The sequence below is a fragment of the Misgurnus anguillicaudatus genome, chromosome 19 (genome assembly GCF_027580225.2).
Source record: "Misgurnus anguillicaudatus chromosome 19, ASM2758022v2, whole genome shotgun sequence".
Lineage (NCBI taxonomy): Eukaryota > Metazoa > Chordata > Actinopteri > Cypriniformes > Cobitidae > Misgurnus > Misgurnus anguillicaudatus.
Window position 1 is genome coordinate 50,915,519 of NC_073355.2, and position 14,372 is coordinate 50,929,890.

Genomic DNA, 14,372 nt, shown 5'->3' on the forward strand with positions numbered 1-14,372 from the left:
CCGTGTTAACCTGGGAGATTTTCCTTTTTTAAATTAATTGAGCGATCAAGGTTTTGAATAAAAGCTATTAATCGCATGTCAAAGTGAAATGATGCAGACATCACCTGTATTGCAGCAGGATTTTCCTGTACTGCATTGAAAATGAATCAGGACCCACACAGGTATTTTAACCCTACATAATTAACGACGCCTTTATTCTTCACTCCCCTACCGTTACAAAATATAAAGGTAAATAAGAACTAAAATAAGAAGTGTTAAATACAGATGCAGTTCTGAGGTCATTTTAAAGTTGTCTGAATAGCGCACATCTTCTGTTTTTAGTCCTCAATCTCCACAGTACACTGGTTCATAATACATGTGTAAAAACATTGAATAATATTGTTATTAAACGTGCTGGACATTACCTCAAAGTACACAACTGTATGAGTCAGGAGATGTTTATGACGCTGTCCGGACAATGAATCCCTGCTCCAGAGACAACAGTGAGTCCGGGTCAGATTTTCAACTTCATCTCACTGCTGACGGTTAGCGTATTAAGAAATCCTGTCTTCTGTTGACAAACCAATAAAATAATCGAAGACGGATTAATTATTTCAGTGCACACAGAGGCATTTACACGTGGAGACATCAAGTTCTATGGACGATCGCTGATTCGCGAGGCTTCAAACCCTTTACGACTCTTTTGATTCGAATCTTCTTCTTCTGGAGTTTTATGGCGGTTGGTTATGGTGCACTACCGCCCCCTGCTGTACTGGAGTGTGGAGTACAGACATGCAAGGAATAAACACTAATTATCCCATATAACCCGATTTCTTTAACTCATTTTATAATGGCTCTATACTTCTTCTGTTGCTCTAAATTACATTCCAAAAGGTTTTTTAAGCCCATTTTGTTCCATTTCCTGATTAAGTGATATTTTTTTTATTTTCTTACTGTGTTGACATAAAATATGCTCTATTGTCTCTGTTTGATTACAATGTCTGCATTTACCAGTTGCATGCTTTCCTATTTTAAAAGGGAATAATTTTGTCCAGAATGTCTGATTCATAGACGTGAAATGATAATATCTTCTTTTCTGTTCTTAAATGCACTTCTTCCATTTCCAAAAGGTAGCTGAACGCTATTAAGATGTCTGCTCTTGCTATCAATATTTCATGCTTTATGCCATTTATTACAAGTGATCTCTTTTTTACTAAGAGCCACTTGTATGTCAACATCTGCATGATGATTTAAAGCTTGCTTAGCTAGTTTGTCAACCACTTCATTATCCTTCACTCACACATGAGCAGGGACCCACAGAAACATAATTTGGTGGTTTCCCGGAGAGGGATTATCTTAAACCAAGACTAGGCCTTAGTTTAATTAGGAAATATAACTAGTTTTAACAAACATGCCTTATTAAAAACATTAGGGGAGACCGGGGTTGGTTGTCACAATTTTTACTCATGCATGAATTGCTCATCTTCAAAAAATCTTTCAGCAGTAATTCCTACATGAAATTAAACTTTGGAGTCTTGGCTTTAAATGTGTATACTTTTTACTTTTCGATTGTATTGTAACAGGAAGTAATTAACCATCAAAGACACTCTGACACAATGTGACAACCAACCCCATCACGGGGTTGGTTGTCCCTATAGAGGTTCAATAGGATTTCAGTTATAAATTGGGATCTGAAAAGATAATGTGTAACTTTTTAGTTTTTTAAGCTAGAAACGGCAAATAAGTTTTAATATGAATCCACCCCTATGATAGTTGTTATTAATGGCCCTTATTTTTAAACAATGGGATTAAAGTGGGTGATCAGTTACTTGAATAGGCTTCATACCCAGCTGCACTATGAACTTCAGCCAGCTCCTTGTCTCCCGCCTGCCACCCCTGGACAAACCGACTAATCCAGGTGAGTCTGATTATTGTTGTTGTGACTACTGAGGTCAGGCACACCTGGATTAATCAGCCCGTCCAACAATGGCAGACAGGAAACAAGAAGCCGGCCGAAGCCCAGGAAGTAGTGCAGCTGGGCATAAAGCCCATTATTGTCTACTGTGTTGAGAAATAAAAAGAAATAATTTTTAGTGCTAAAACCTCTTTATTTAATGCTTTATTTATTTCATTTTAACAGCAAACAAAAATAAACAAACAGAGAAACAGTCTTAAAAGGTCTACATGTCCAATACTCACATGTGACAACCAACCCCGCAAGCTATGAGACAACCATTCCCAACTGACTTCCTGACAAACATGCTAAGCTAGCTGCCACACGGCTTTAACTTGATAGCTAAAAGATGACTCAAAATAAAGCTACTACTTTTGGCTTTTTAATGAGTGTTTTGTTTTTGAATGACTAATATCCTACAAGATCTCAACACAAACACAACACCAACATGAAAATTTACTCTGACCCATAAAAATTAAAAATTGTCTCCTAACCTCAATGTTTTGTGTTTGCTCAGCAAAATTTCAAGTGCAAATGAGTAAGCTATTAAAGGCTAACAAACTGATATCAAAATTGTACCACAGTGCCATGTAGTATGTCTGGAATAAGCAGTGTGAAAACCAACCTGTGAGACAACCAGCCCCGGTCTCCCCTACTTGTGTGCATTTTGAGGCAAAACAAAGGGCATTCATGTATTTTAAGATATGTTAGTGCAAGTTGTTATCAGTTTGGACAGCTCTTACATATATTTTAGTCTAGGACTTGTAACCTGTCCAGGAAACCGCACCGATAAGACTTGTATTACTATTTCTCAATAAACTTGCAAGAATATCATATATAATATCTTGCCTAGTTGATTTTAGTCCACTTGCAAGGCTTGAAAGCAAGGGGCGGAGTGAAACCAAAAAATATAACGGAACATTTCGTAGACCACCAACCCTCATGGTCAAAAAAATAAAATAATAATAACCTTAACCATGGTTTTTGTAGTAAAATTAGGGAAATACAAATCGTAATCAATCTGCAAAAAAAAAACACACATTGTCACAATAATAAATTCATGGTAATTTTTTCTAAGGGAGTAACTTTACAAAATGATACCTGTTTGAAAGATGGGGATGCGCATGTCACGGTAGGAAATCCTCTGTTTCCTCCGTGTCATGTGTGTGTGTATGTTTGTTTGTTCACTCACCTCTGCCATGTGCTCGTTTGATTAAGTGTTGTCACCTGTGTATGATTGCCTCGCTCCAGCTGATCCTCATCACCCATCAGCTACAAATACTCACCCTGTTCTCTCCCTGTTGTCAGATCCTCATTTCATGTTGCTGCATCACTTGGATTATCGTCTCTCGTCGTCGTGTTGGATTTGTGTTCGTGTTGTCGTCTCCGTGTGAGTGTTTGGTTTGTTCCTGGTTCTATCCACTGGCCATCATCACACTCATCACCGACTTCACCATTCAACACTCTTCACACCACCGTAGACCTTCGTTCACCATTGCCAACATCCTGGACTCAGTCATTCACTCTGTTGTTTCATTATATTTACCATCATTATTAATAAAACTGTGTTGATCGTCTGCGCTTGCCTCCTCCACTTTATTGTATCATTACAGAAGGATCTGACCATCATGGAGGCAGCAGGCGATCGCTCCCCATCTCATCTAGAAGAGTTTTTACAGAGAGCTGTGGGTCGTATGGATCGCCAGGACAAGGCGATAGATGAGATGGGTCGAGCCTTCCAAGCAATGGTGACGAAGGTTTCCGAGCTCGCCCTTCAGGCTCAACAACAACATCCATCGATCATTTCTCTCTCATTGTTCTTTGCATTTCGCATTGCAGCCCCGCACGTTCACCACCGAGGAAGTGAAAGTGGCGTTCGTGCTCTCCTTGCTCACGGGGAAGGTTGCCCTCTGGGGGACGGCGGTGTGGGAGAACCACGACAGCTGCTGTTCTTCGTTCCACGCCCTCTCGGAGGAGATGAAACGGGTCTTCGACCGCTCCGTCGCCGGGAGAGAGGCGGCCAGACTGTTAGCGGACCTACGTCAGGAAGAGAGGTCCGTATCTGATTACTCCATCGAGTTCCGCACCCTGGCGGCGGAGTGTAAGTGGAACGAAGAGGCGCAGTGGGATCATTTCCTGCATGGGTTGGCTGACCGCATCCAACAGGAGATTCGAGCTGTGGAACTTCCATCTTCACTCAATGGATTAATCGATCTCACTATCCGTATTGACAACCGGCTAGACCAAGCCGCCAGACGGAGGGGGAGAACCACTCGCACAACCAGTCCCGAGGTTCAGCATCGGCGGCCAGAGGTTGCGGTCAGCCCACCTGGAGATCTGGAACCCATGCAGGTGGGGCGAGCTCGGCTCTCCCGGGAGGAGAGGAACAGGCGGAGATCCCATGGACTGTGTTTATACTGTGGCAGTCCAGAACATCACATCCAGCGCTGCCCAGTAAAAGATCAAGCCCGATAGTAAATCTGAGGCTACTATCGGGTGGGATCTCTGCCAGGAAGACCTCATCTTCATCGACACTCCTTCCGGTGAGACTACGGTGGTCTACTCACACACTGGATCAACACGCTTTGGTGGATTCTGGGGCCGAGGGCAGTTTCATGGACTTTAATTTCGCATGTAAGACCAAGATTCCTCTCACCTCTCTCAAACACCCCATTGCACCTTTTGCACTTGATGGACACAAGTTTCCAGTCATCACTCAGACCACCATTCCTGTTTCACTCATCACATCTGGTAACCATACGGAGAAGATTTCATTCCTCATCACAGACTCACCTCAGACTCCCATTGTTCTCGGTCACACTTGGCTCCATAAACACAACCCCAGGATCGATTGGCGTCTCGGATCTGTGGTTAGCTGGAGCGAGGAGTGTCATTTGTCTTGTCTTTTGTCTGCTGTTGTTAATGTTTCTGAGTCTGTGTTTCAGGGGGAAGCAGTGGATTTGACTAACGTGCCCGCGGAGTACCACGACCTGAAGGAGGTGTTCAGTAAGTCGCGGGCTGATTCTCTTCCTCCTCATCGTCCCTATGACTGTGCGATAGAGTTATTGCCAGGTACCTCTCCGCCTAAGGGCAAGTTATATTCCTTGTCTATTCCAGAGACGGCGGCCATGGAGAAATATATATCCAGTTCTCTAGCAATGGGGTTCATTCGCCCTTCCTCTTCTCCAGCGGGGGCGGGGTTCTTTTTTGTGGGAAAGAAGGATGGATCTCTGCGACCTTGTATTGACTACCGAGGGTTGAACAACATAACGGTAAAGAATACTTATCCTTTGCCGCTTATGTCTTCAGCTTTTGAGAGGTTGCAAGGAGCGGCCGTTTTCACTAAATTGGACTTACGTAACGCTTATCATTTGGTCCGCATTAGGGAGGGGGACGAATGGAAGACTGCTTTTAACACCCCTCGTGGCCATTTTGAGTACTGCGTGATGCCTTTCGGTCTATCTAACTCGCCGGCAGTCTTCCAAGCACTCGTTAATGACGTGTTGCGAGACATGGTCGATCAGTTCATATATGTTTACCTGGATGACATATTGATTTTTTCTTCGTCTCTCCAGGAACACGTGCAACACGTACGACGAGTGCTTCTGCGGTTGCTAGAGAATGGATTGTTTGTCAAGGCGGAGAAATGCGTTTTTCATGCACAGTCTGTTTCTTTTCTAGGACACATCATTTCGACTGAGGGTGTTCGCATGGATCCTGAGAAGGTTAAGGCTGTGGTAGATTGGCCATCCCCAGAGTCTCGCAAGGCCCTGCAGAGATTTCTGGGGTTCGCCAATTTTTATCGGCGTTTTATTCGCAATTTCAGCCAACTAGCCGCGCCTCTGACCGCTTTGACCTCCCCTAGTTTGACGTTCAGGTGGTCAGACGCAGCTGAGGCTGCGTTTGCCAAACTGAAAAGCTGCTTTGTTTCAGCTCCTATTCTTGTCACCCCTGATCACTCACGTCAATTCATAGTGGAGGTCGACGCGTCAGAGGTGGGGGTAGGAGCAGTGTTATCCCAGCGCGCATCCTCAGACGGAAAGGTTCATCCTTGCGCGTATTATTCTCATCGTTTATCTCCTGCGGAAGTTAACTATGACATTGGCAATCGGGAGTTGTTGGCCGTCAAATTAGCACTGGAGGAGTGGCGTCACTGGCTTGAAGGGTCGGGTGTACCCTTCATTGTATGGACGGACCATAAGAATCTCGAATACATTAGAACTGCTAAAAGACTTAACTCCAGGCAGGCTCGGTGGGCATTGTTTTTCGGTCTTTTCGATTTTACACTTTCTTACCGGCCGGGTTCCAAAAACATCAAACCCGATGCTTTATCCCGTCTTTTTGAGCGTTCCGATCGTACTGCTACTCCCGAGCCCATTTTACCGGAGACCATCATTATCTCCGCGCTCAGATGGGAGGTCGAATCGAAGGTGTTGACTGCCTTAGAAGGGGTAACGCCCCCGGCTCGTTGCCCACCGAACCGTTTATTTGTGCCGGAGGGGTTACGGTCAGACGTTCTCCAGTGGGGTCATTGTTCCAGTGTTGCTTGTCACCCAGGGGTTAGTAGAACTAGATTTCTAGTCAAGCAACGATTTTGGTGGCCTGGTATGGCTCGTGATGTCCACGACTTCGTCTTGGCTTGCTCGGTTTGTGCTGTTGGTAAGACTTCCAATCGACCTCCAGATGGGTTACTCTTACCGCTGTCTGTCCCTTCGAGACCCTGGTCCCACATCTCGCTAGATTTTATTACCGCCCTCCCACCCTCCAAGGGTAATACGGTGATTTTAACCGTAGTGGACCGGTTCTCGAAGGCGGCTCATTTCATCCCCTTGCCCAAATTGCCATCAGCCAAGGAAACAGCGGTAACTGTCATTGACCACGTCTTCCGTATACATGGCCTTCCGACAGACGTGGTTTCTGACAGGGGTCCCCAATTTGTGTCCAAATTCTGGCGAGAGTTTTGTAAATTGTTAGGAGCGACTGTTAGTCTTTCTTCCGGGTTCCATCCCCAGAGCAATGGTCAAACCGAGCGAGCCAATCAGGATGTCGAAAGGGCATTGCGGTGTTTGGCATCCAACAATCCTTCATCCTGGTGTCAACAACTCTCAATTGTGGAGTACGCACACAATTCTCTGCCAGTGTCATCTACGGGCATGTCTCCATTTAAGTGTAGTTTAGGGTACCAACCACCTAATTTTGTTAGTACTGAATCCGAGGTGTCGGTCCCCTCCGCAAACGCACTAGTCCAGAGGTGTCACCGCACCTGGACCAGAGCTCGTAGAGCTCTACTCCAGGCAAGGTCGCGCACCAAGGCTAAGGCCGATCGCCACCGGTCGAAGCCTCCCCGTTACGTCGTCGGTCAAAGAGTGTGGCTTTCAACCCAGAACATTCCGATGCGTTCCGTTTCGAATAAGCTTGCACCCAAATTTATTGGCCCGTTTTCTGTTACCAAAATCATTAATCCGGTAACAGTGCGTCTTAGCCTTCCTCCTGCGTACAGGAGGGTTCACCCCGTCTTTCATGTGTCCAAAATTAAACCGGTGATTTTTTCCCGTCTTAATCCGCCTGCCCCGGTTCCCCCCCCGCCTCGTATCGTTAATGGGGAAACCACGTATTCGGTCAATCGTATTCTGGACTCTAGACGGAGGGGACGCGGTTTTCAGTACTTGGTGGATTGGGAAGGTTACGGTCCGGAGGAGAGAAGGTGGGTTCCTGCTCGGGACATACTGGATCACCGCCTTATTGATGATTACAATCTTCAGGTAAAGCAGGCTGGGAACGCCAAGGGGCGTTCCTAGGGGAGGGGGTACTGTCACGGTAGGAAATCCTCTGTTTCCTCCGTGTCATGTGTGTGTGTATGTTTGTTTGTTCACTCACCTCTGCCATGTGCTCGTTTGATTAAGTGTTGTCACCTGTGTATGATTGCCTCGCTCCAGCTGATCCTCATCACCCATCAGCTACAAATACTCACCCTGTTCTCTCCCTGTTGTCAGATCCTCATTTCATGTTGCTGCAATCACTTGGATTATCGTCTCTCGTCGTCGTGTCGGATTTGTGTTCGTGTTGTCGTCTCCGTGTGAGTGTTTGGTTTGTTCCTGGTTCTATCCACTGGCCATCATCACACTCTTCATCGACTTCACCATTCAACACTCTTCACACCACCGTAGACCTTCGTTCACCATTGCCAACATCCTGGACTCAGTCATTCACTCTGTTGTTTCATTATATTTACCATCATTATTAATAAAACTGTGTTGATCTTCTGCGCTTGCCTCCTCCACTTTATTGTATCATTACAGCGCACCTGTCAACCAGCTATTACATAACAGAGCGAGGCCAGAGACCAACGTGCTCATAAACAGGAAATAATACATGGAATAATGTGTGCATCTTTGAATCACTGTAAGAATATTTCCTTTAAATATAATTTTTGTCATATAAAGTTTTAAGAGATAATAATGTGTTTCCATTTTTATTGCTTATTTAGACTTGTTTATGCAGTTGTTGAAAAGGCTGTTACTTGTTATTATAGTAATTATGAAAGTTCGCTAATAAGATCTCTTTTTTCTTGCTGAGATTGATTGACGCAGAGCATCCAGCGCAGCAGCCAATCAGCGCCCGCGATCTATGTGCAGACGAGCATTCCGCCCACAAAAACGCAAACTTTTGCTGTTGCTTTAAGGACAATTTCTTTAATGTTATGTGTATTTGTGCTTAAATGCGAAGTAAGTGCATCTTATTGGACTTCGGTAATGACCAATCCTGTGTTCTGTACGGTTTGACTTCTGTTTCTTATATTTGCCATAACGTGAATTGGTTTATTAAGCTTAATAATTATTATTTAAACGGTTTTATGTGGTCATTTAATTCTGTTACGCTTATATTTCACGTTTGCCACTGTCGTTTCTACATATTTATGTCATTAGTGTAATTATATTGTTAAAAGTGTGGATTTAAAGGGATAGTTCACTTTAAAATGAAAATTCTGTCATCATTTACTCATCCTCATGTTGTTCTAAACCTGTATGAATTTATTTTTTGTATAGAACACAAAATAAGATATTTTGAGAAATGATGGTAAACACACAGCAGTAAGTGACCATTGACTTCCATAGTAGGAAAAAAATATTTTGGAAGTATTGTGATAAATAATGAGGAAAATATTTTGATAAATGATGGTAAGCACAAAGTTACCCATTAAATTCCAGCATATTTTTTTATTCCTACGATGGAAGTCTATGGTCACTTACTGCTGTGTGTTTACCATCATTTCTCAAAATATTTTCTTTTGTGTTCATCAGTAAAAGAAATTCATACAGGTTTAGAACAACATGAGGTTGAGTAAATGATGATAGAATTTTCATTTTAAAGTGAACTATCGTTAAAGTGTTTTATGTAGAGTAAACGAATGTATGCACTGTAAAAAATACTTTGCTGCCTTAAAATTTTTTGTTGAATCAACTTGGATTTACAAGTCATTTCAACTTACTATTATTTTTCTTGACTAGAGATTAGTTGTTATAACTACAGCTGAGTTGTTATAACTAATAAATTTAAGTTGACTTTTCTCAGCTATATTTTATAAATTGTGACAACTAATTTCTGTTGACATGACTTGTAAATCTGAGTTGATTTAACAAAAAATTTAAGGCATGCAGCAAAGTTTTTTTACAGTGTGCGCATATGCGTGGTACATGCCAGCGCACCATTGTTAAACCACATGCTAGCCCTAAAAGTGTATAATTCTTTACTGTTCAGTGTTTAATATTTAAACTATAGCAATGGATATGACATACAGTAGCCAGCTTTGTTACATTAATGTTATGAATGCAATGTTAATTGTTTATCTTCAATTATTCATATTATTCAATTGGCCTCCATTCAATTCATGAATTGGAATTTGAATTGACTCCGGCCAACAGGAAGTTGAATTTGAATTGGAATGACAGGAAGTGGAATTAAATTCATGGCAATTCAAAGAAATTCCACAGTCACACAACATAAAGAATCTCACATACATTCAGTGTTAGGAAAGTTACTTTGGACAGTTGTTTGGCAACCATTTTAAATACTTGGTTAAAGTAAAGCATTCTGTGAAATGAAGTCATGTTCCATCATGTTCCACAAAATTACAATTACAAAAAATCAAACTTAATTATTTGTTATGTGATTAGAGTTTTTAACATTAATTGCTGGGGTAAAACATTTCCTGTTAATGTAATCTGTACAAGTAATTCAAACTAATATAATTTTTAGAATATGTAATGCAATCATATCTGACATATACTGAAAGCTTCATTTTTAACACTTCACTTACTGTATAATATGTATATGAATTTCTTTGAATTTCTACTGTATTGCAATTCTGCTTCCTTTAATTTAAATTCGAATTGTAATTCTAAATCCTGTTTTTGACATCAATTCAAATTCAAGAATTGAATTGGAATTTAGGAGTCCACCATTTATCTAAATTGTTACTATATTGCTTGTTTTCATATAAAAATATGAATATGTGGTTCAGGCAACAAACACGTTGATTAATGCATTTATTACAAAATGAAATATGATATAAAACACAACCATTTATTATAAAAGTACAAAATTTTTGTACAACATGAAGTAAACACAAGTAAAATATCTAGATAAAGTACAAAGGCAGTGATTCAGATTCTATAGAAAATATATGTGATTTAAGTTATGAAACTTAACTTTAACATCAGTTAAAACAATAATAACAAATAACAGACTTAACATGAATAATAAAGTGAAATAAATTGGTGAGACAGAAAATGCCAGTTAGATATATCCAAAGGGAATATTTCATGTTTGACCATCAGACACCGAAACGCAGAGCAGATGCACTGAGCCAGCAGCACATTTCTGAAGGATTTGCAGAGATGAAACCGATCAACTTGAACTCACATATCCAAAATTGTCAGAGGAAAATATTTAAATATTACGTCCTATCTTTACTAACTGACCACAGATTTGAAGGTCTGGGAAACTTGGCTGATACAAGTCCACACAAGTCACCTCCTGACAGGGCTGGACTGGGACAAAAAATTGGCCCTGGCATTTTGGCCCAGACCGGCCCACTACATAGGATCACAAATCTTTGTGCAACCTTGACTATAACTCCATATTATGATTAAGTAAAAAAAGTATAAGAGCTGACACGTGACATTACAAAAATGTAAGCGCTGTAAAAGGCTTTGCGGGTTTTAAAAATAATAGTATAAGCCAGTGAGTGTACAATATTGTGCACCTTATGTAACACTGAGACAAAATAAATGATACAATGACAAGCTACAAGCCCCATTACAGTGTGTGCAGAAAATTTTGATCACTTTTTTTCTGAACACCTTTTACCAATTCCAAACCACAGTCATTTTAATAACCAACATTAATTTTGTATATATCTTTTCCTTACATTCTATTTAAGCCCTTGGTGGCCAAATCAGGATTTCTTGTATAATGGTCACACCTCAATTTTGCAATTTCCATGCATGGCATCTTTCTTATGGACATAAATAATGAATGTCCAGTGTGTGTTAAACATTTTTGGCCCATTTAAATGTAAAAGAAAATGTGCCTAATAATTCTGCACACTTGAATATAAGGTGCTTTTTTCTCCAGCCAGCCATCATTAACAATAATGTATTACTTATAAATGCTTTATTTACAAAATTAATGGTAGTTATTAAAATGAATTTGGTTTGGAATTAGTAAAATATGTTTGATAAAAACTGTGATCAAAAGTTTGATGTAATAATTCTGCCCACACTGTATTTTATAGCAGTGTAATCACTGTCATGTTACAAACAGCCATTGGTCTATGACTTGTGTTTTTGACTGTGTTTTATTAAGAGGATATCTAACAACAGTGTTTTAAAAGCAGTTCTGCTTACCGCATGTCAACTCGCTTCTCAGTCGTCTCTTATTTTGACAGACGCACACTGACGCTGCATGCTTCATAAAATGGCCTAAAAGTTGTTATTGGGCTAGCCAAATGTCTAATCAAAAAGAACCAATGGGCTGCTGATTAGGTGTCTCCTGGGCCGGTCTGTCCGAAAAAAAAAAACATCTTACGCTAACTTTTTTGGAAAATGCAGTACATTGGCACCACACCTTTTAGCGCCATTAATGAATTACATTAAAACAAAGAAAGAAAGCAACGGGCTGCGTTGCGCGATGAACGAGTGTTATGGGCTGGTCAGACAAAAATAGTGCGAGATGTATGACTATGATACGTCTGTATGATACTCGCTCTCTGTTTCTTGTGTGTGTCAGATCATCGCTCTCTGTTTCCATCTGACACAAGAAACAGAAGGGGAGGGGTGGAGCTTGTTAAGAGATGATTGGGCCAGCCCAGTGTCAGTATGGAAAATGAACCAATGGGCCGCTGTCCATGCTTTATGAGGCCGGTCGTTGGCCAATTAAAAAAATATATATATCATATTATATTCACCGGCCCCCAAGGACATCGACCCACCGGGCATTTGCCCGGTATGCCAGATTACCAGTCCAGCCCTGCCTCCTGATGCATCCTTCCTCAATAACATGAGCGGATCAAGAACACATGCTGGGATGTTATGTGAACTTGGCTTCATGCGAATTGGAGCAGTACTTGGGCCGCGACTGTTGACGTTTCACAAGAAAACAAGTCCAGGGGCCCGTTTCAGAAAGGTGGTTAAGTGCAAACTCTGAGTTTTCGGTTTCAAAATGGGAGGTAGGTTAAACCTGAGACAGCGGGGTAAGTCAAGCCTGTTTCAGAAGGAGAGGTAATTTATACTCAGAGTCTGTTTCCGGGGTAACTTACTCTCTGAACCTAACCTGGTCGAAAGCAGATTTTATCCTATAAACTCTGAGTTTCTTGTGGTCTCCTCCGCTTTTTAAAAGGAGTAGCCGTGTTTAATCTTGTTAGTTGCTTTAGTACATTCATTCATTGCGCACATTTTTATTATGTACACTGTAAAATATGTTTTTAGTTGTCTTTAAGTTATTATTAAATTGCCAGTACAAACCAGTTTAACTTACTACTTTACATTTTTATAAATTACACTAAACTTTCAACTAAATAATTAAAACAGTAAATTGAAATGACTTGTAAAGCTAATATGATATACTTATGCGCATAGATCGTCTTAGTGACTAAAATGTCAAGTACTTTTATAGAGGATCCTGTAGATGATGATGCTGCATTTATTTGTAGAAAGTTACATTTATATCGCGAGAGGATTTTGAGACCCCGAGTGGTTTTCTGTCATATCCACTTACATTTATGTGAGCGAAATTATTATTTTTTGCAGTCATTTTAGATATATAAACATCCTTACGTCACTAATATCAGTCTTTGTGGCCGTGCTCTTACATCTGAACAGTTGACTTTACATTTCTTATGAATTCATTCATCATTATCGCTGGTCTAGTGGATAGTGCTTTGTGCAGTGGTTTGGGCTGACATATTCTCGGCCCTTGGGGTATTTCTGTTTTATTCATGACAGGTTCGTAGCATTTTATGCCGAAGTATTATGTCTAATTTAATTTTTAGCTGAGCTACTGTCATCTTTTTGTCCATGGGATTACATCTGCATGAAAATGAATATAATAACGCACAGTCCTCGGTTTATTTATTTCTGATATTTTAACCGTGATGAAAAATTAAATGTACGCATTTACTAAAGTAGCAATTTCCAACAAAAAATGTTTTCTTTAAAATATAGCTCGTAGTTGCATTACACTTGCAGTAACACTTTCAGTTTTAGTAGTAAAAATGATTAAGACCTCTTTGTCACGTGCTGTTGCTATGGTAAATCATAAAATCTGAGCTCCATTGATGATGGCTTTTCATTGTGGTTATGCACGCGCTTCACTCAGAGTTAACCTACTCAGACTCGATTGAACTAACTCAGATCAGCGATTCTGTAACCGAAAACTCATAATTTCAGAAGTTCAAGTTTAAACTCAGAGTTTGTTGAACCTCCTTATTGAAACGGGCCCCTGATATTTTGGCCTTTTGTGCGCATGTAGACTTTTAGTAAGGATCCTCCAGACAGTTTTATTAATAAGACCTCAGCTGATTTCTAAACTGTGTTGCCATATCCAAACTGTTGACACATGAATGATTTCTATCGAGTGTGGATTCTCATGTGTGACTTAAGGTTAGATTTTGTTTGAAAACTCTTTTTACACTCATGGCATGTGTAAGGTTTCTCTCCAGTGTGAATTCTTTCATGTATCTTAAGGGTACTTTCAAGAGAGAAACTTTTTCCACACTGTTGACAAGTGTAAGGTTTCTCTCCTGTGTGAGTCCTCATGTGTCTCTTAAGTTCACATGCAGTTATAAAACTCTTTTCACAGTGATGGCACACGTGTGGTTTCTCTCCAGTGTGAATCCTCATGTGTACTTTAAGGTGACCTTTTGTTCTGAAACTCTTTC

General features: G+C 40.7%; 1 protein-coding gene across 1 annotated transcript in view; it reads right to left on the bottom strand.

Moving 5' to 3' along the window:
- Nucleotides 1–14,372, bottom strand: part of LOC129422851 (uncharacterized) — a 469,570-nt gene that overhangs the window by 453,546 nt on the left and 1,652 nt on the right. The gene's annotated exons all lie outside the window — the stretch shown is intronic.